This window comes from Mastomys coucha, unplaced genomic scaffold, assembly GCF_008632895.1.
Source record: "Mastomys coucha isolate ucsf_1 unplaced genomic scaffold, UCSF_Mcou_1 pScaffold22, whole genome shotgun sequence".
NCBI classification, from domain to species: Eukaryota; Metazoa; Chordata; class Mammalia; order Rodentia; family Muridae; genus Mastomys; species Mastomys coucha.
Window position 1 is genome coordinate 205,348,708 of NW_022196905.1, and position 23,352 is coordinate 205,372,059.

General features: G+C 39.3%; 1 protein-coding gene across 8 annotated transcripts in view; it reads left to right on the forward strand.

Annotated features, from left to right (window-relative positions):
* Nucleotides 1–23,352, forward strand: part of Marchf1 (membrane associated ring-CH-type finger 1) — an 803,111-nt gene that overhangs the window by 578,852 nt on the left and 200,907 nt on the right. The window lies entirely within an intron of this gene.

A 23,352-nucleotide genomic window follows, 5' to 3' on the forward strand; every position in this document is an offset into this window, starting at 1 on the left:
ATTAGCCCAAAAGCTCAGAATACTCAAGATACAATTCATAGACCACATGAAGCTCAAGAAGAAGGAAGACCTAAGTGTGGGTGCTTCAGTCCTTCTTAGAAGGGGAAACAAAATACTCACAGGAGTAAATATGGAGACAAAGTGTGGAACAGAGACTGAAGTAACTACCCACCTGGGAATCCACCCCATATACAGTCACCAAACCCAGACACTATTGTGGATACTAAGAACTGCTTGCTGACAGGAGCCTGATATAGCTGTCTCCTGAAAGGCTCTGCCAGAGCTTGACAAGAACAGAAGCAGATACTCACAGCTAACCACTGGACTGAACATGCAGTCCCCAATGGAGTGGTTAGAGAAAGGACTGAAGGAGCTGAATGGATTTGCAACCCCATAGGAAGAGCAACCATATCAACCAACCAGAACCCCGAGAGCTCCCAAGGACTAAACCACTAACATAGGAGTACACATGGAGAGACCCATGGCTCCAGCTGCATATGTAGCAAAGGATGGCCTTTCCAGGCATCAATGGGAGGAGAAGCCCTTAGTCCTATGAAGGCTCAATGCCCCAGTGTAGGGATGGGTAGTGGGAGTGGGTGCGTGGGTGGGGAAACACCCTCATAGAAGCAGGGGAAGGGATGATAGAGTAGGGGATCTAAAGAGGGAAACCAGGAAAGCAGATAGCATTTGAAATGTAAATAAAGAAAATATATTTAAAAGAATGTCCTAGAAGTTAGTTAGTGCACATGTTGCTTACTTTTGCTTCATCTCCCAAAGTCAAGAAGAATAATTTTGAACATTTTTCTTTCGGCATCATCCTGCTAGAAAAAATGAAGTCAAGGGTCTTTGTTCATGATTGTATTTTGCTTTTCTAATGTTACAGTACAAAATAGTTTCAGTTGGGGGTTTTTACTCTGTCTTTGATCATTCAATCCCCAGATAAAAGACTCATAACCTTTATATTTATAAAAAGCTTTTAAAGTCCTAGAGCTGGGTAGAATCTACCCACTATGGTATTATGTCTATGTCTTATCAACAACCCCAAGATATGACTTGCCATCTTCCTCCTGGGCTGCTCTTACTCCATGATCAATTCTCATGATGCCTTCTTACCCTATGGCATCTTCTCCTCTTTTTACCTTCTCCCTCTTCCTCCTTATGGTCCCTGCCTCAGACCTCAAACCTGGGAACTGAAGCTCCACCTACCACTCTTCTGCCCACCTATAGGCTGTGGGCATCTTTGTTCAACCAATAGCTTTAAACTAAGGAGTAAGGTTACATAGCATCACTGGTGTACATTAGAATTTTCTAGTCCCTGCAAGCAACCAGACCGTGGGGGCCAGTACTTAGCATGACAATACATAGGTACAGTCCAAACCTCAACATTCTTGTAAATGTGTGGATTTATATATGTTAGCAAAAGACCGTGTTTACCTATACATATTCTCAAGTGTGATTCTTAAAGAGAAAGCACCCATAGCACTTCCACTCTAACAAAAGATCTGTAGACAATGTCCAATTGGACAGAGACCCAGTGGTTCCAGTGAGTGAGAGCTGTTGGTGGGAAGCAAGTTCCACTCTGTCTCTTTCTCTTCTTTGGACTCAGAATTGCTTAATCAGATTGATTTTTTTCTCAACTTCAAATGCAGAAAGTTCCTCCAGAGCTTATTTTAGAATTGTTTAATCAGATTGATTTTCTGAACTTTAAAGGCAGAGACTTCCTCCAGAGCTTATTTTAGAATATTCTAGCAATAAGATCTGCATATTAAATCTGCAATAAGACTATTATTTGAACAAAGATTTCTTGTGAAGATGTATTTATATTATTTTTCATATTATAAGCTAAATCTTGGCCTTTAAGAGATAAGGAAGAATTGAGAAAAATGAGTAGCCCACCCATATTTACATAAGCATCGTGAACGTTATTTTCTTCCTAACTTTCCTGCAGAGCACACATCTGTGCACTTTGTAGCTCCTGCCGATGTGGAGCGCTGACATTATTCACAGGTGTCACCACACCTCTGGTGTGAAAGAATCCTCTTCTACAATATAGCATTTAGGATAATCTTATTGCTTTATAGTTTGAGATGAAATTGCCAGACATCAGCTCTTATTATGATAGCATATTCACACGAGAACTTGTTGTTAATCACATAAAGACATTCACTGGACAGTATAAAGTGAAAAGCAAGTATAAGCCTGTCCTTCAGGACTAAGAACGAAGGAAAGGAAACAACGGCCTTCCCTGCAATACCCTGCAGACTGCCAGTATCAATTGTTATTGCCGTTTTATTACACTACGTTTTTCTGTATGTGGGACAGTGCAATACTTCAGGATCCTAGGCAGAAGTTACAATTAAAAGAAGAGTAAATGTAATGATTGTTATAATTAATTAAATTATTGAAAACCAAATATGGCTAATCTGAGGTCATTTAAGTCATTGAACCCAGTTTATAATTTCATGCCAAGAAATTCCAATACAAGATATTTAAATGGCACAAGTGAAAAACAATCACTTTAATCTATATCTAATAACATCAACATATCAATCCAACTTGGGTTTGCTGTTGACACATTTGCACAGCTAATAGGGCTGCAGTAAGGAAAGAGAAGATCCTGAAGCTGCACTGTGTCCTGACAAAGCTATTCCTGGAGGATTTGCCAGTCACAGTGGGTGATTTTTTTCATACAATGACCAAATTGTGGTACATTTACACAATGGAGTACTACTACTCAGCTATTAAAAACAATGAATTTATGAAATTCTTAGGGAAATGGATGGATCTGGAGAATATCATCCTGAGTGAGGTAATCCAGTCACCAAAGAACACACATGGTATGCACTCTCTGATAAATGGATATTAGCCCAGAAGTTTGGAATACAGGAAGAACAACCCACAAACCACAAGAAACTCAAGAAGAAGGAAGACCGAAATGTGGACATTTCATTCCTTCTTAAAAGTGGGAACAAAATACCAATGGGAGGAGTTGCAGAGACTAACTATGGAGCAGAGACTGAAGGAAGGACAAGCCAGCCTGTTATAGCTATCTCCTGAGAGGCTCTGACAGTACCTGACTAATACAGATGTAGAGGCTCACAGCCATCCATTGAACTGAGTACAGGGTCCCCAATGAAGGAGTTAGGGAAAGGACCAAAGGAGCTGAAGGGTTTGCAGCCCCTTAGGATGAACAATAATATGAACTAACTAGTACCCTCAGAGCTCCCAGGGACTCAACCACTAACCAAGGACTATACATGGTGGGACTGATTGTTCTGGCAGCATGTGTATAGTAGAGGATTGCAAAGTCAATCATCAATGGGAGGAGAGGCCCTTGGCCCTATGAAGGTTCTGTGCTCCAGTGTAGGGGAATGCCAGGGCCAATAAGTGGAAGAGGGTGGGGTGGCAAGCATGGGGAATGGGGAGGCAACAGGGGTTTGTTCTTGTTGTTTTTTGTTTTTGTTTTTGTTTTTGTTTTTTGAGGGGAAACTGGGAAAGGAGAAGTCATATGGCATGTAAAAGAAAATATCTAATAAAAAAACATGACTGGCTGGGAAAATTTTTATTTTTTATTTTTTTATGCGCAGAAACATCACTGTTTCTTCAAAGATGGAGCAACCATAGCCACTGTGGTGGCTATTCTTGGTTGACAACATGACAAATCTGAGGAAACAGAGCCTCAATTAAGAACTGCCTCCCTTAGATTGGACATTGGGAATGTCTGTGGGAGCATTTTCTTGATTGTTAATTAATGGATGTGTGCCTAGCCCCTCTGTGAGCAGTGCCCCCTCCTGTACAAGTGAACCTAGGTGACCACTGAGCAGAAACTGAAAGCAATTCAGTAAGCAGCATTCCTCCATGTTCTCTGCTTCAGTTCCTGCCTTGAGCTCCAGCCAGGGCTGTCCATGGTGATGAACTGTAATGTGGGAGTATAAACCAAATAGACAAATAGAGTTTTCTTCTCCCATGTTGTTTTTGGTCAAACCACAGCACATGCCTAGGAGATAGTTCTGTAGTAGATAACCTTAGCTGGTACAAGAAAATTAATTTTAGCACCAAAAGTATCTGAAGAAGTTTCTGAGTAAGCTTCACACAAACTATGCAGTTTCCTTACTAATATTTTTCTTGTAGATTGTAGTTATACGTACTTAACCAGGAAAACAAGGAACTGGGGTATTTTAATAGATTACTGTTGATAAGATCACACACACACACACACACACACACACACACCACACACACCCTAACACGGTAACCCAGTGTTTCATCTTCATGTACTTCCTTGTGCCCAATATTTTAAAACAGTATTAAACCTACTAAGCCTCTCAGTGAATTGACTTAATCATGGGCAAAAATAAATAAAAATAAGTAGATGATCAAAAAATACGTGGTGGGTTTATATCTTTTGGTAAAGGTATAGGCTTAATTTTTTTCTGTACATGCCTGCATAATCCCCTAATTTTTTTATTTCTTCAATAAAAGTTAAAAGTAGAAAATTGGAAAAATACAGGAAAAGGGATACCGTTTGATCCCCTTTGATTTTGTAATAATAACATCAGGAAACATTTGGTTAGACTTAAATGCTTTTGCCTGTGACTTAATTTACATGCTTGGTTGATAAACACTAGAAGAAAATGAAATGCAGTGTGCAAAACCAAATAATCCATTCCTACATGCCAATAACTCATTGATTTAAAACCTGAGCTGCCAGTGTGCTTCAGATCACAGCCTTCTTCGTTGCACAGTATGTAGCTTACTGCCAGCCACTGCCAGGAAGTGTGTGCTGAAACCGTCTTTGCTGGCTCTTCCTCCAGTTTAGAGAATTGCAGAATGCTAAGGCTAAAAATTACTCAGAAACCCTCTAAAAGAATTGTTTTTACATGTTTTTTGGTTATAATCCTCTAGTAGGAGTCTTATAAAGACCTGGATTCTTGCCGGACAGTGGTGGTGCATGCCTTTAATCCCAGCACTTGGGAGGCAGAGGCAGGTGGATTTCTGAGTTCAAGGCCAGCCTGTTCTACAGAGTGAGTTCCAGGGCAGCCATGGCTACACAGAGAAACCCTGTCTCAAAAAAACAAAACAAAACAAACAAAAAAAAACTGGATTTTTTTTTCCAGAAAAACAAACAGAGTATCTATATAGAGCACTTAACTTTGCATTTTGTTTCAGGAAGTCTTACTATCTGGAAATTTTTTTTTTTAAATGTCAATCCTGCAGAGAGGGGGTTCTCAACCTGTGGATTGTGACCCCTGTGAATTGTGACTCCTGTGGACTGTGACTCCTGTGGACTGTGACCTCTGTGGATTGTGACCCCTGTGGATTGTGACCCCTGTGGATTGTGACCCCTATGAATTGTGACCCCTGTGGACTGTGACCCCTATGGAGAGCCAAAGACCCTTTCACAGTGATCAAATATTAGATATCCTGCTTATCAGAAATTTACATTATAATTCAAAACAGTAGCAAAATTACAGTAATGAAACAGCAATGAAAGTAATTTTATGGTTGGGGATCACCACAGCATAAAGAACTGTATTAAAGGGTCGTAGCATTAGGAAGGGTGAGAACCACCGATCCAGGAAAACTCATTGTAGATAAATCTTAATAAATAAACGAATTAATACTAACTTGAAATTTAATTTATATTATTAATTTATATTATTAAGTGACCTTATTCATTTAAACTTAATAAGATCAAACTAGCTCAGCCATAAAAATGGGCACCTATTACTCATAAATAAAATAAGAGTAATATCTGTATATGTGTAGAAGTAAGGAGAGAACACAGATCGTAAACACACTGATCTTACCAGGGAACTTCTTGGAGCCAGACTTGATTTCTTTCCTCAGACTTCTTTAAGGGTAAAATGCACTGTAGATTTTTTTTCTTTTTTCTTTTGCAGTGCAGATCCTAGAAAAGAGCTAGGTTCTGAATGATTTAGAGTAAAAAGGGATCTATAAAGTCTTCTAACTAAAGGTTTCTATTTTACTACTACACATATTTTAAAAAGTCAAAATTGCACAGTTGGGATTCCAATAGCATATAACTAGACCTTTATTTCTGTGCTTTATATTGTCTTCTGCATATTTTAATATAATTGGAGCCTTGTTATTACATGCAACAGGAAGATACAGGATTCATTTATAACTAACAGAAGACTATAGGAAGGTTCAAAAGAACCACTTAAGTTCTTATTACAGCTCCATTCTATTACTATATTCATAATGAACATCCTGAAAGGATATGCAAAAAGATGAATGCCAAAATGGTAGGTATATGGTGTTGCTATGCTATGTAATCACACTAGAAACAATTACATATTGTAGCAAATGCACACACCAACAAGTGCATACTTTCTGCTCTTTATTAGGACAGAATTTTAGGAAAGCTAATCCTAATAGGCAAAAGTGAAATAAAATAATGATTGAAATTTCTAAAATGTGATTGCAAAGTAACACAGTTGTTTTGGAAGAATAAAATTTATAATAGACAGGCACATGCAGGCACATACACACACACACACACACACACACACACACACACACACACACACACACAGCAGGCTTGGAGAGTAAGCCTGGCATCATACAGAGAATAATCTTAATTGACTAATTAGTTTATCTAGCTGGTATTATAATATTTTTATGAAGTTTTCCCTAATTTCTTTTGTACTGCTTCATTTCCCATTACCAAAACAAAATTAATTATTATTTTGCTTGTTTTAAAAGACTAACACATTTTATTGAGAGAGAAAAGGGATATTTCTAAAAACTTTGTTAATTTTACTTAATTTATTGTAACTAAAATTATGATAGTATACTATTATTATAGAGTATTAAATTAATCATAATTTAAATAATTATAAATAAAATTGACTAACATTTTATGACCTTGAAGAAAAATATTTTTGTGGAATTTATTTTAGTATGCCAACAAACTTAGGCAAAACCCTTATTTGATATGCTGAAGGGAAAAAGGAACACCAAGGTTATTCCTCTGCTCATTGGAGAACTTTTGAAAATAATATTTTGTTAGATCATAAATGTTCTCATGATATGTGGTGACTTTAAAATACGACTGTGTGTTTAAACTGTGTATTTCCCGGAATTCCCGCCACTGTATGTTTCTGGTTACAACGATCTCTGTGAGACTCTCTGATGGCAGAAGTGAGTGGCTCCCACTCTCTGGGACATGTTATCACTGCAACCACACACATTCAGTAACTCCTGCTTCAGCTCCTCTGGTTTTTAGACTCCACTGGTTTTTAGCATCGAGTCTAAAATGCCCTTCATTTCCTGGAGTTCAGAAACATTTTCAAAGCCAGAGTCAGCAAGAGTAGCGTGGGTACCATGATGTTCCCCTGGGTTTAAACTCAGCTCACCTAGGTGCTCTTATAACCACGGGTCTTGAATCCTCCTTCCACTGCCCACTTCCTGATTGGCTGACTTTAAGCATCAAGCACATAACTACCAGAATCTGCTTACCCCTGTGTCAGGCTAAATCTATTTAACAGGTCTTATATGTTAATCTGTATTTGAAGGTTCTATAATTATGATTAAGACATAATGTATGTATGGGTTAGATATCCAATTTACACTACCAAAATCATATATTTTTACAATTTTCAGTATAAATATAGTTATATAACTTATATATATATAGTTATATATAAAGTATAGTATAACTATAAAGTTAAACAACTGCTTTATTAATGTGAATAATTTTGTTTTTACTTTGTCAGTACTCTAATAGTAATACTTCATGGTTTTCCCATTCAGTGTATTTGTAACCACAGGAGAATTACACAATTACTGTTACATGTTCTCCATAGATTCTAGAATTAAGAATTTGGTTAATAATAATTGAGAAGCTACAATCTTGAAAAGTAAAATTTAACTCCCTGTTTATTTTTAGTGGTAACATGCTTACCTGATGAAAAAGTCACTACTTTTTAAAGAACAATAAGAAGGGACGTAAAATTATAAGATAGAATATTGGCCAATGTGCAGTAACTAAATGCGAAACTTTTTAAAAATAAGTATGCAGTAAAAATAAGACCACAGTGAATTCCTGCATTCGTTTTAAAATGTAAGTTCTGGTTTTCAACAGGGAAATTGAATTGTGTGTGCACTCAATTCAACACCGCAGTAACCGTCAGAAGAAACACCATTTATTGCAAACTTTATCTCTACTTCTTTATCTCTTGAGGAAAACTCCAATCATGTTTACCAACCTATAGCTAGAAACGGTTGTCAGCATAGTACAAAACAGTAAACATCAGCCTAACAGAAAAGGAAAAGAATCTCCAGTCACTCTGGAATAGAGGTAGGGACATGACTCTCTACGCAGGCATAGGGATAAAATGAACACCAGGCCCTTCAAAAATGTCCACATCCAAATCCTCCAAGTAGAGACTTTTGTTAGAGGACATGATGGAATTAAGGTTTCCAATGGAATTCAGATTGCTCACAAGGTGACTTTAAAACATGGAGTTTGTAAGGGATAATCTCTATGAGCTCGGAGCACTGCATGAGGTTCTTAAACGGCCAAAAAGGAAGAGGATGTCTAGAAGCAGGGATAGCATCAAGAGGAAGACCAGGGCCATCTACTGCTTAAAGTAGAAGTGGGAATGACAGCCCAGCATGGTGGTGCACAGCAGAGGCAGGTAGAGCTCTGAAAGTTCAAGGCCAGCTTGGTATACAGAGAGAATTCCAGAGCATCCATGTTTCTTAACAGAGAAATCCTGTCTTGAAAAGCAAACAAAACCTAAAAAGCAGGAAGGATGGTGAGAAACCTAGTAAACCTTGAATGGTCAGGAAAGTAGGTTCTCCCTACAGCCTCAATCAAGGAATCTTAGTAACTTGGTATTAGTCAGTGAGCCCTGTTTGACACTTTCTGATCTTTATGATGATAAGTAGTAAATTGATTATATTTTTGTCTTAGTTAGGACTTTACTGCTATGAAGAGACACCATGACCATGTCAACTCTTCTAAAGACAATATTTAATTGGAACTAGCTTCTATGTTCAGAGGTTCAGTCCATTATCATCAAGGCAGGAGCATGGCAGCACTTGGGCAGGCATGTCACAGAAGGAGCTGAGAGTTCAGCATCTTGTTCTGAAAGTGAACAAGAAAAGTCTGGCTTCCAGGAACCTAGGAGGAGAGTGTTAAATCCCACACCCACAGTGACACACTTCGTCCAACAAAAGCCACACCTACTCCAAAAAGGCCACATCTCCTAATAGAGCCACTCCCTGGGCCAAGCATATTCAAACTACCACAATTCTTATATGCCAATGGGTTAGTGGTAGTTTTACTTTAATTTACAATAATTAATAGGACCTTAAATATACATGATATCAGAACAAAATGAGCATTTGGAATCAGTAACGAAGTGATACTCATAAGCATTGGCAATTCTACTGGAAATGTGAGGGCAAGGTGACTAAAAGTACAGTTAGTTATAAATGAGAAAAACTCTCTTAGGTTGAGAGAATCATCAGAAAATTCTGTGTCCCCAGTTTTCTAACACAGCAGAGAAAAAAAGAAAGAAAGAAAGAAACGTCTTTAAAAGAAGGCTTAAATTAACATGCATAATCCTGACCCAGCATACATCTCCATGTGGCCCCTGCATTACAGCCTTTGATTATGTGAAGTTCATTACAGCTCATTGCCAATTAAATCAAATAGTAGCATTCCCAACTGGACCACCAGATGGACTCAGACTTTAATTAACTTTCCCACCAGCATACAGATGTGGTTTTTGTTATCATTATCTAGGAATCAGTGGCTTTCAGCAAAATGAAAAGCCCTACCAGGAGATTGTAGCCTAGAGTGATTGATCACATCATGAGATCATTAACGTGAAGATGCTTTTAATCATTTATTGACCAAATCAAGAAAAAGCATATAGAGTAGTATTGACTATTTCTTGGGTGAATCATCAGTGCCTTTTGGAAGATATTAGTAAACATTAGCATAAGATAATGATCTGTTTGTATACAGTATTAACTTCCTAAATAATCCTGCAGCTTCTGAATTTAAGATTTTATGCATTAACAAAGGACTTATGCTATGGGGAAGGGAGAAGAATTTACCTAGTTATCATATTTTTATTACTATCAAATAATTCCAATTCATATTTGATAATTCAAGAATAACAAATGAAGTCAGTCTAATCTCCCATTTCTTTATATTTTGAAAAGCATCCAGCATGATTTAAATTAATAAGTTTTCCTTAAATAGAAATAGTTACATGGATATAAATAAGGATAAAAGACTATTAACATTATCATTTAAAAAATACATTGGTTACATAAGTAGATAAAGGCAGTTATATAATTTATAACAGTGCTTTTCAAGCTATACCCAACAATTCCAGTTTCTAGAGCCTATCCAATTGTTAATTCTATTAATAAGGATCTGTTTAAAAAGAGGAAGTCTCTCCTAGAATTTAAAGACCTTTCATTTGTGTGTTATAAACTGAAAAACAGCATAGAGAACCTTGCTCTTGTCATCAGTAATTGAGTGGCTTTAATATGAACATTGCTGATATGAGGAAAATAGGCTCTGAAAAGTTTTAGGCTGTGAGAGTGTACAAGGCAGGAGCTTCAGAAGGTCAGAGTGAAGCCCATGTTATCTGATGTTTTGTCTAAAGTGTCAAGGCAAAAGCATTTATCATCTACTTCATAAAAGTTGCAGCTTATCTATTAATCTGGGCATAAAATGTTCACTGAATTGGTTAAAAAATGGAATTTAAGTTTCTATCACTCCAGTATAATAATGTACATACTGAAAAAAATATAATTTCTTTTCCTAGATTTCTGATTAACTGTGGAAATGACACCTACATACTCTGGATCTCAAATGCAATTAGTCCCTAAACCTTTTTTATAACTCAAAATATTTCCTATCAAGCATATCTTAAATCACGGCATGTGATTACGCTAGTTAGAATTGAAGTATGGTTAGTAGACCCCACTCAAATCCTCCCATTGCCTCACTTCAGATGTAGCCCAGACTGAAATCTTCTGCAGGCAGTCAACCCTGTCCACCTTGGATTGTTCTGTTTGCATATACCGTTTTGCAATTATAAGACAGTAGCAGTGGCCCCTCCAATTGACCTCTACCTTTTATGGTCCCTCATGCTTTAGCCGGCTACCTTGTCCTGAAAACATGGCACTAAACATATTTGGATTTGATTGAAAGTGTTCTAGTTATTGAAAAAATAAATTAAATCAAATAAGGAAAGAAAGTATTGGTTTGGGTATGGGGCATGACATGAAAATAAAATAAAGGGGGTTATTCGGGTGAGAAAGTAGATTGTGAAAGGGGACAGAAAAAAGTCACAGAGAGGATGAAGGGGATCATAGTACCTGATATTTGGATGAAAATGCCATGAATATCTCAATGAATATTCATGAAAACTCATTTCAAAATAATAAAATGACTTACAGGCTTAGTAATTCATAGATTATTATCACTTTCTTAAGACCCCTTTAATGTAATTTTCAATATCACTTTGACTCTTACGATAGACTAGACCCCGTATCTTTTAGTTATGAACAAATGATACTTAATGAACTCACTGAAATATGAAGGTCTCAGTCCCTGGTGACATAACTACTTAGCCTTTCCTGCGCCAGGAGGCCAAAAGATGGACACACTCCAAAGCCATTTTGTGAAGAAAGTGTGAAATACATTAGAAAACGTCCATGCTATTGACCAACAGAATCCTCAACTCATTTAGAATATTTGTTCCTCAGATATAAAAACAAAGCTAGGCTGAGTTTTGTTTTTGAGGCAGCTCTATTCTTCTTATTCTCAAAGACCTTTCTTTTTTTCCTTCTGAATATTTGCTATGCCGGAGTTTATAACACCAGAGGAGAAAGCACTTATATTTCTTCAGCTCTCTGTAAATAGACATCCACGGGTTATGAAAAGTGGCGTCGTTATTACAGCCTCCCAAGGTGCACAGGCAGAAGATTGAAAGGACAAGCTGGATTTAGCCTAGTTCACATTTCTAACATTCGTGAATGCAGTTTCATATTTTCAGAAAAGTTTATCCAAATATGCATGGGCAAGAAGGGTGTTTTGATGAAACCCATGATTTTCTCTCAGATTCATGGTGTTTCATGTCTCTTTGGATGAAGACCTTGTAGGCTAGATACCAAGATTATATAAGAGCCCAAGAAAATGCCAGGGCAGAGAAGAAACAATATGGAATGGGAAAGTCACACAGGCCACCCTCCAGGTCCAGAAAATATGTAGGACGTGAGTTTACATGCTTGCTAGTTTATATAATTGATTTCTCTCTGGACACAGAAACTATGGTTTCAGTGATCTTTACAAATAGTTTTATCATTAAAAGAAATTAGTTTAAGAAAGGAAAATGCTCCTTTTAACTCTTAGATGCCATTTTAGTTAAAGTATGATCCTTAAATCCAGAGTGGCAGTCCATTTCCTCTCTAATCTTTCGATGCTTATTTACATTTCCAGTTGCTCTAATAAAATCCCATGACAAAAGTGACTTAAGGAAGAGCTCTTGTGGCTGTCATTGTCTACACAGTTCATCAAGTCAGGGAAGTAGAGGCAACAAGCAGCTGTCAGCATCTGCTTCTATTGTCCCCACAGTCAGGAAGGTCACAGCAGTGAATGCCAGCACTCCATTGTATAGAGCCCAGGAACCCCTCATGCCCTGGTCCCTCTCACAGTTATGACTACCCACACTAATTAACCTTATTAAGATAATCCCTCACAGAGATGTCCAGGGCAAAGTCCATGCCTCACAGAGATAGCCAGAGGCACACTCATCTCTTACAGAGATACCCAGAGGCAAACTGATCCCAAAAAGAAACGTCCAGTGGCAAACTAATCTCTCACAGGTGTGCCCCAGGGCAAGGATCCCAGGGCACATCTCTCACAGATGTGCACAAAGGCAACATCCTTCAGAGGCAAACTAAACCCTCACAGGTATGAGCAGAGGCAGATCTCCTTATATTGTTCCAGATCCTGTGGGTTCACAAAGTGCAACATGTAGCACAATGATAGCCATGGTTTGTAGGGCAAGAGTTTTTTTTCTTTTTTTTATTAGATATTTTCTTTATTTACATGTAAATTTCTCTTTTCCCAGTTTCCCCTCCAAAAACAAACAAACAAACAAAAACAACAAAAACAAACCCCTGTTGCCTCCCCACTCCTCATGCCTGCCATCCCACCCTCTCCCACTTATTGACCCTGGCATTCCCCTACACTGGGGCACAGAACCTTCACAGGGCTGAGGTCCTCTCCTCCTATTGATGATTGAATTTGCAATCCTCTACTATACACATGCTGCCAGAACAATCAGACCCACCATGTGCAGTCCTTGGTTGGTGGTTGAGACCCTGGGAGCTCTGAGGGTGTTAGTTACAACCACTCTGGAAATCAGTTTGGCGGTTCCTCCAGAAATTGTAGTGCAAGAATTTAAAACCATTGGAAAATCATGTCCATTTCCCCACCACATACCATTTTGTTTATTTGTTTGTTTGTCCTTGGTTTTGATCTTTTCATTTTAATTATTTGTGCTCTTCCTTCAGACACATCACAAAATGTCAGAATCTCAAACAAATTTATCTTAGGAATTTAATTATGAACAAAAATGTCCATGTAAGACCTTTTAATGTAATACACATTATTCTGAGAACATGGGATAGAGCTGGGGGTCCCAAAGGTCTTTTTCTCTTAAGTGTTTTAATGACTTCATTTTAAACAGGTTACCCTCACAGAGATTGGAAACTATATTGACAGACTTGAAAGCACTCTGAAGGACCAATTGCACAAAGAGGCTTAAATCTCATCATCTCCTTTACTAGCTGTATGACCTTGGATTTTTTTCCCTACTCCCTTAGAGTTTGCCCTTGGAACAGGTGCTATTGTGAGAGTCTAAATACAAATTGCATGTGAGCATGTTTGGTAAGTGCAGCATCAATACTTTTATGAAGTTGGTTTTGAGTTGCTGTGCAAAGGGCACTAGTAGCTTCAAAGTGAAAAGTGTTTGTGCGACAGGCAATGTCTGACTGCATAAAAGAATAAACTGCATTTTGATTCCCATAAAAGAAGAATCCAAGGCTGCCCTCAATATGTGGTTAGTAGGTAAGGCCTGGTTATTTGGCTCCCCCTGATAATACATCACAGGCCTTACCTTCTTGAGCTGATGAAGTCACTGTGTACTGTTAAGTAATTTTCTCTATTTTATAGCAATCTCTCATGAAGCACCAATCTTATTGACCTTGCCTACATCACCATCGAATGTTTAAATTCTATGCTATCTCACTTCATTTGACACTTTCTCATCATGTGGCACCGTTCCACAGTGTGACACCACTTTATGTTTATTTTTCCTTCTCAGATACCCAGTAGCCTGATAGACAAGCATCAACAGAACAAATTGTTTCACCTCTGAGTCTTTTTCTTACAAGAGGAATATTAGATCTGTGCACCAGTGTGCTCTCTCTCTCTCTCTCTCTCTCTCTCTCTCTCTCTCTCTCTCTCTCTCTCTCTCTCTCTCTCTGCTCTCTGCCTACACAATCTTCAGACAGTGATGGTAGAACACTCAGCAAGACACTGGTGTCTGATGGTAGCATTTAACCTGGAATTAACTTGTTAAAGAAAACCAGAAGCTCAGGGACACGTATAGATTTCAATTGCTATTTGCCAAGCATGATGTTTGAGGGAGGCCGACAATGCAGTCATTCTCTGATCTTAAAAACCTAAATACATAGAACATAAGCCTGAGCAGCAGCACGTTTAAAGCAAAACTTAATCGCCTGCCGTATTTTAATTCCAGGAAGCTATTGGATGATAAGGAGTAACAGTGGCAGTATACTTTGTTGACTCAGAAACTGGGCTATAAGGCTAAAAATTTTTTTAAAAATTTTAAAAATGTTTCTTTCTTTTTTTTTTAAAGATGTTTTCTTTACCTACATTTCAAATGATATCTCCTCTCCTGGTTACCCCTCCAAAAAATATCAAAAACAAAAACAAAAAACAAACCATGTTTCCTCCCCCCTCCTGCTGCTCATCAACCCACCTTCTCCCACTTCCTGGCCCTGGCATTCCCCTACACTGGGGCATAGAACCTTCACAGGACCAAGGGCCTCTCCTCTCCCTGATAACCAACTAGGCCATCTTCTGTTATACATATGCTGCTGGACCCATGAGTCCCACCATGTGTACTCTTTGGTTGGTGGTTTAGTCCCTGGGAGCTCTGAGGGTACTAGTTAGTTCATATTGTTGTTCGTGCTAAGGGGCTGCAAACCCTTCAGCTCCTTGGGTCCTTTCTCTAGCTCCTTCATTGGGGACTCTATGCTCAGTCCAATGGATGATTGTGAGGCTCTACTTCTGTATTAGTCGGGCACTGTCAGAGCCTCTCAGGAGATAGCTATATCAGGCTCCTGTCAGCCAGCACTTGCTAACATCCACAATAGTGTCTGGGTTTGATAGTTGAATATGGAAATGATTCCCAGGTGGACCAGCCTCTGGATTGTCTTTCTTTCAGTGTCTGCTCCATAGTTTGTCTCTGCAACTCCTTAGATGAGTATTTTGTTCCCCCTTCTAAGAAGGAACGAATCATCCACACTTTGGTCTTCCTTCTTCTTGAGTTTCTTGTGGTTTGTAGATTTTATTTTGGATACAGAGAATTTGGTACATCTACACAGTGGAGTACTACTCAGCTATTAAAAATAATGAATTTATGAAATTCCTAAGGAAATGGATGGATCTGGAGAATATCATCCTGAGTGAGGTAACCCCATCACAAAATGAATGTTTCTTAATAGTTCTTTTGACACATTGAACTTTCTTGTATTGAGCTTCCAGGGTGCTTCCTACCATACTATTAGGGTCTTTGATGCATCTCTAGCCGCTACTCCTCTAGATAACAATGATACTACCCATTCAGCTTGAAATTTTCAAGTGTCTCCAAATATTGGCAAATGATGCCAGGGTAGCAAAATCAGGGCTGAAATTCACCAAAGTGAAGTGTGTAATATCACTAGCAGCACGATTTATCCTTCTGATGAGTGCCCCTTCTTCTTCCTTTGCCTCTTGCCTCCTTCCCTCCCCTCCCTCCACTCCCCAGCCCTGCCATGTCTGGCTTCTTTATGTCTTTCCTTTAGGGCCTAGCGTTGGGTCACAGCACATCAAAAACTAGTCTCATTGATTCTGAGATAAGTGATTCTTAATCCTACCTAACTGGAAAATGACATTTTTACATGCTGTTTGGAAGAGGGCAATGGCATTCTATTTATGGGAGTTTAGTTACCGACCTTTTGCAGGGTAGAAGGAATAGCTACTGAGTGGGGAAACTATCAACTCTCATAAGATTGTATCCAGATTCTTCCCAGTGATCTGGGCATCCCAGCCTATCACCTTTCTATTATCACATCAGGCCATTAATTGGCATAGTGTTCTCACCTTACATCCCAGGGCATCTAACCCTACAGATCCCATCTTGTACAGCAGGTAGTTTCTGGTTTACACAGGGAATTTTTGTTTCATTTTTTTTTCCATCCATAGTCACTGATCTTAAGCTTGCATATATCGTCCTTCTGGTAGAGATTTGTTGGCTCCTTTGCTCTGACGGGGGAAGGAACCATCCTATCTGCGGGAATGAAGGCCAGAGCACAGATCTAATCCAAGGAGAAATGGGACTGAACTGAAATTGTGAGAAAGAGAACAGCTTCGTTTCCTGGTAGAATTAAACAAAGAATAACTGAAGGCTGGACCCAAGTCTTCCTATCTACAGGGAGTCTAGAAGTCATACCGGTTATAGAGGTTCATGGAACGCAATATAAGGGTGAACAGTCTCCTGCTGGCGACAGCACTGACTTCTAAAATCCAATGCTCAACCTTCTGTTTCACCTTGATGAGTTTAACCATAATTTTTGTTGTTGTTGTTCTTCTTCCATTCAAAAACGTGTCAATCAAAATATCCAGTCTTTGGAAGTACATGTTAAAGTTGGCTTCTGGCGTTAACCTGAGATAGAATCATGTGAGAAGAGCGAGGCTAGCCTGAAGAACTGCCTCCCTCAGATTGCCTATGTCTGTGAGATGTTTTCTTAGCTGATAGTTGATATAAGGGGGCCTAGTCCACTGTGAAGAGGTTCACCCCAAGTTATGTAGGCTTGAGCTGTATAGAAAAGCTCACAGCGCAAGCAACTGTGTGGGGAGCTGAGGAAGCAATAGACTGAGTGTCTGTAGATGCCTGCAGCCACACACACACACACACACACACACACACGAATGGGTCTTCTGGAATGAGAGTCAAAGCCTGAAAAACTAAGGGTACTGGAATGCAGGAAGGGGTTTGAAAAAATGAGACCGAGACCTAGTGCGCTTTCAGTCCGCCATCAATATTGAACTCTCCTTGTTACAAGCAGGTAGGTAGGTAGAGCAAAACCCCTCCCCCAAGTCCGTCAGCAACTCTTGGCCCGATCAGCAGCTTCATCTTCAGTCTCTGGAGGCGAGATTTCCGGAGTAACGGGAATTAGGAGTGAGGCATGGCTATTAGCAGGAGGTTGGAGAGAGGCGTGGCTATTTGTGACAAGGCAGGGTTTGACAGAACCAGCTTTCAGCTGGAGGAGGGTCACAAGTGTCTAAGGACCAGGTTGTGAGACTTGGTGAAGCCTCCCTTGGTCAGGCCCAGGAAACGGGTAAAATCTTCCTATTGGTCTAGGTACAGATGTCAGCAGTGTATACAAAAAAAAGAGCAACTGCAGTTTCATGCTCCCTGAAGACTGCCACCTGAGACTGCTCTCTATAATCATTTCTTACAAAGACTCGCTCACTCTGCCCTCTGTGCGGTACTTGTAAAAGTGTTCTGGGTTCCAGTGGTTGTTTAGTTGGTGCCATGCTATCAAACTGACCCATTCAATACCAGCTTCTCTGTACGTGTGTGTGTGCCTGTCCATTTTTTTTCCATTCCCCTGTCCTCACTACCATGTTTCTATACCCAAGTGGTGCAGGATGCCACAGAAGAAACAAGCAGTAAGAGGCATTCATTCCTCTGTGGTTTCTGCTTCAAGCTCCTGCTTTGTGTTCCTAGCTCGGTTTCCCTCAAAGATGGACTGCTACTTGCAGCCACAGAAACCATTCTACCCCAAGTTTCTTCTGGTCAGTGTCCTATCATAGCAAACTAGAACAGTGTCTCTCCTGGACTAATAAATAGCAGAGCAAGTCTGCAGCCATCGTAACTCATGTTGATGTTAATGCAAGAAATCCAAACTCCATACAGAAGCATGGAAATATCAACTCCACCATTTCCTCTAGATCTTGCTATTAGCAGAGGCTAAGGGGAACACCATCTTGCTCTTTGTGGTAGTAAGTCTTTTAAAGGGGAAAACAGTCTTGCTTTCCCTGCTTTTCTGTCTACCTGTCTTATAGCCTGTTCTAGAGTAGCTCAAATGACATCTTTGAGCTGGGTCATCTACAATTTCTTCTCATTCCCATTTTAAGTCTTTCTGGGCATGAGTGACAACCTTTGTCTCCTTCAGACAACTGTCTATAAACATGGAACTGTAGGGTTTGTGGTGACCAGAGTCCATATGGGGAGGAGGCAGGACCCCAGGACATGGGAAGTTTTGACTGCATTTACACCATGCCTGCGCTGGGTGTGTGCCGCTGGATACCGCTCTAGGGGTGCAAGAGTGTAGTCTGAAGTTCCAGAGACAGCCAGAGCTGACTCTGGGGTCCCCAGGCCTGCAGGGAGGCTGGGGGATGGGGGGCTGTCTGGTTCTCATGCTCTTGGGCTCATGCCATTGGATGCTTTGAAAGAACTGAGAACAAAGTGGGGACCCAAGAGCTGGATCTAGCCCTAGGGCAAAGGGGAAACGGGGGAGCTCCAACCGGATCCCACAGGGAGAAGAGTCCTTGGCTTGTCTGTGGGTGGCTCCATGGGTTGAGGCCATGGCTGAGATGCTTTGGGCAGGAGACCAAACAAAGACCTGTTCCATTGCTCCCCTTGCGGGATTCCAATGAAAAGACGCAGTCCACGGTTTTAAGACATTATATTGTCATGGCCGAAAGTAGATGAGTAAAAACTGTAGCCCACTTTCTCAGGGCGGGACTGAGGTTAAGTACCTTTTGCAGGGAGGAATGTCTGGGAAGGGGAATTTATTGGCTAAGCCTCCAGGCGTTTAGGTACCTCATTAAAATGGAGATCTGTCTTGAGGCTATGACATCCTCTGCCTGTGGAGGGGCTTGGGGCATTACTCTACAAATCTATGGAGAGCTGCGGTCTTGTGTCGGGAGCCTAGTGTCTGGGAACCAGGCAAAATGCCTGCAGTTCATCAGGGTCACAGAGGCTTCTAACCTTAGCTCAACCAGGAACCAGGCTGCCTTTTACCATCCTTCATAGAATCATGCAGCAAACAGAGCAGAGAAGAAAGCAGCTGCAGTACAGTGTAGATAAAACCACTTCTTTAAATACTAACTAGCCGAAAGGCTAAATTAAACTCAAACACAGTGCCTTTAACCAGGAAGAAATCTGAGTAGTCTTCTGCAGAATCTTCTAAGCAGATCCAAAGGAGGTATTGTATCTCCTTTTGTTTATGTTTAAAAAAAATCTATTGTGTATAAAATAAGGTGTATTGATGTAAAAGAAGAATAGAGGCAGGAGTGGACTTGTACACTAGGGTTTCAGGAAAATGGGGGACAAAAAAGTTGAAAGAATCAGTAAAAACAAATTTTCTTTGGAGATGACATGATGAAGTCTATTATCGCATATGCCAATTAAAATATTTTTAATTAAAAATGAATGAATGCAAAAGAACTCCTATCAAACAAATGGATGGATATGTGTTTAAAAGAATATATGGAAAAATACCCTCACACACGATTCTGTTGAAAAACATTGCCATTGTGTTTGTATTCTTTCAAATTCCTTGATGGGAGACGATTATTTTACAAAGTAGCTGTAGCAATTTAAATTAAAACCAACAGGATATTCACATAGAAGTGTATTCTTGCCAGGATTTGATTTTTGTTAAGTTCTTAAGTTTTCACCAATTTTACGTGGATTTGGCTTATAGTATAACGTTACAAGTGAGGTTGAATAGCTTCGAATGAGTTTGGTGAAAAGCTGTAATTGTTTCTTGAGGCATTTATTTAGGCTGTTTCTGCCAGTTCCTTCCACTCAGCCCACACACCTTTCATTAGCCTTCTGAAGTACAGCAGGTAGCCTACAGAGTGTTTCTCCTGTGAATAAATACATAGCTTGAAATTGTCTACACAAAGAGTGATGCATAATGTGTAGTAAAGATGATATGTTAGACCAAGAACTTTAAAAACTGGCTTTTCAGTGTATGGACCTATAACAGCCTCTGTCTCTTGCAGACAATGGCCCATCTATTTAGAAAACAATACGGTTGGTCTTCTATCTTGTAACTGTCCAAAACTTCATCCACCTTTAATAGCTACTGGTATCTAATGTCTGTTCTTTCTACCTAAGAGGGTAAGCCTTTCCATCAAGTTCCCTTTCTCTCAGATAGCCTTTGCCATGCTCTCTTCTATTTGTGCCCCATAGGAAGCTGAGCAACCTTCCCACTCTTTTACGTACCATGAGCTCTGTTATGGAATATCATTAAAGATAACATATCAATTTAAGAAAGACTGACGTCTTTTAACAGTGTTTCCTTAAGTCTTTGAATACTGAGTAGATGTCTCTGTTTAAATCTTGCTTTTTCTTTCTATAAATTTTAGAAGATCAATGTTTTATAGGTTTCTCCGAAATCTCTCATTCCTTTGCTATTAGATGTGTTCTTTGGGTAACACACAATTTTGATTTTGGTAATACATAAAATTACACATGCTGATATTTAAATCTAGTAATTTTATAAATCTTTATTATTGTGTTAGCTGTAACCTATTGAATTATTCTGTATAAAATCATTTCATCACCTGAATGTGTTGGTATAACCTCCATAATCTGACACAAAAGTATTGCCAGTCTGAGTCCAGAAAGAGCTACACAATGAGACTTTGTTTCCAAACAACAAACAAACCAAGTAACAAAAATCATACTCTAGAAAAAATGGAAGCCATTTGGTCTCTTTCCTCTCCTATGTTTTGCTTGTCTTATTGAGCCATTCATGCCCCAGAGTAATAGTTTACAGTAGTGGTGAGAACATAAATCCCTGTCATTCCTTCCTGTTGAAGTTATTGTTATAGGATTAATGATATTCTGGTTTTTTCTGTCTGTTCTTCTATGAATTAAACAGATTTTGTCTTGCTTATTATTTTGTCTGTTTGTTTTACATTGCTGAGAGTTGGGAATTGACCACCGAGCAGCATGTACAACCCAGCATTTAAAGCAACATCGATTTTTTTTTTTTTTTTTTTTTTTTTTTTTTTTTTTTTTTTTTGGTTTTTCGAGACAGGGTTTCTCTGTATAGCCCTGGCTGTCCTGGAACTCACTCTGTAGACCAGGCTGGCCTTGAACTCAGAAATCCGCCTGCCTCTGCCTCCCAAGTGCTGGGACTAAAGGCGTGCGCCACCACCGCCCGGCCAGCAACATCGATTTTAATGCAGGGTTTCCCCTAGTTTCCTGGACTAGCTTTGGTCTCTGTAGCCCAGAAAGGCTTTGAAGAAGGCATAACCAGCATCACCAGCTTATAGAGTAGCTGGCATCTCAAGTGTATACCAGGCAAATTGCTTTATCTTCCTGTTTCCAAAACCTTTTTCAAATCATGAGTTAGCAACAAAGTTCACTGATATTTTCCTACATTTTCCATGAAGAACACACCATTTTTTCATGAATTTGTTAATATGATAAGATACATAAATAATGTTTCAAAATTAAAGCTAACCCTATATGCTAGAAAAAAAAATAAAAACTGGGCAATTTGTTCTAAATTAATGAGTTTAGTTTGCTAATGAGTTTATAATTTTTAATTTTGTGTGAATTACATGTTCTTTAATTTTTTTCCAAGTGCCCTAATCTGAGTAGCATGGTTATAGTGTCTTTATAAGACGAGGCAGCAGTTTACTTTTGTAATCAGTATGTGCTCAAGACTATCTGTTCTTTATAAATCTGAGAGTACTCAAAAACAAAACCATCTGCCTCTGAGTTCTCTTTAGTAAATACACCCAACTATTGATTCAGTATTCAAGAACTTACAAGGTATACTCATCTGAAATCTGTGGAAGACACAGTTGTCTGAAGCAACTCATTTTGTAAGGATCATGGGTAAAACAAATAGGAAAAAAAACAGAGAAGGAAATATAGCCAATATTTGGTGTATTTTTGAGTAACTGTTAAGTGTTTCTGCTTGGCTGTATCCATGCAACAAACAAGTGTAAAATCATATATTATAAACTGGAGACATGATTCGGTAGTGATTAGAGGCTCTCCCTGCTCTTTCAGAGGACCAAAAATTAGTCTCAGCACCTATGCCAAGCAACACAAAACTACCTATAACTCCAGTTCTAGGAGCTCCAGACCCCTGACCCTGAGAAAATCTGTGCACTTGTAACATATTCTCACACAAACATACATGCTCACATTAAAATAAAAATAAACCTTAAATATAACTTTATGAAATTAACTCAATACATTTATAAAACATTCTTTAAAAGACTTAATAATTATTCATAATTAAAAAAAACTCAGCAAACTAGGAATAGAAAGCGGATGTTTCCAATTCAATTAAGACTGTCTAAAGATGCAGTGAGATGGGACTCCAAACAATGTAGAAAGTGCACATCTCTACTGCTCATTGTCTTATTGGAGTTATAGGACAGGAAGAAAAGAGCCACAAATAAAAGCCAGTGGATATGAAAGGTGGGAAGTGTGGCCTGTAGTTTAATCGCTGCTACTGCCTTTTGCTCCGAGATGGGCAAGCTACCAGCCCCTTCCCAGCTTCCCTTGAATCCACAGATAAAAGACACATACACAATTTGTAACTTTACAACTTGCCTTCTTGGCACAATTATTGGGCACGGATATCTCCAGCCAGGAAAAGCATGACCATACCAATTTGTTCTCTCTGTCTCTCCACCTCTTCTAAACTTAGTGGCTAGTCCCACCTAGTCCCTGCCAAACATCTTGTCCACCCATCTGTAGCCACCCCCCCACACACACACCACATCCCTAGACCTCACATGGTTGTCACGTTCTTCTTCCTCCACATCGTGGCAAAAAGAACTTTTCTCCTCCCTTGCATCTGTTTTACCTCCTGGGACATGGAAATCTCATCTGTACCTTGTGCCCAGCAATGGGTCCCTGACTTTCTTTACTGACAAATCAAGAACCAGTTATGGAACAGGACCTTAGAATCAGGACCACCCCTTCAGGGAAGCAAAACATTTTATTT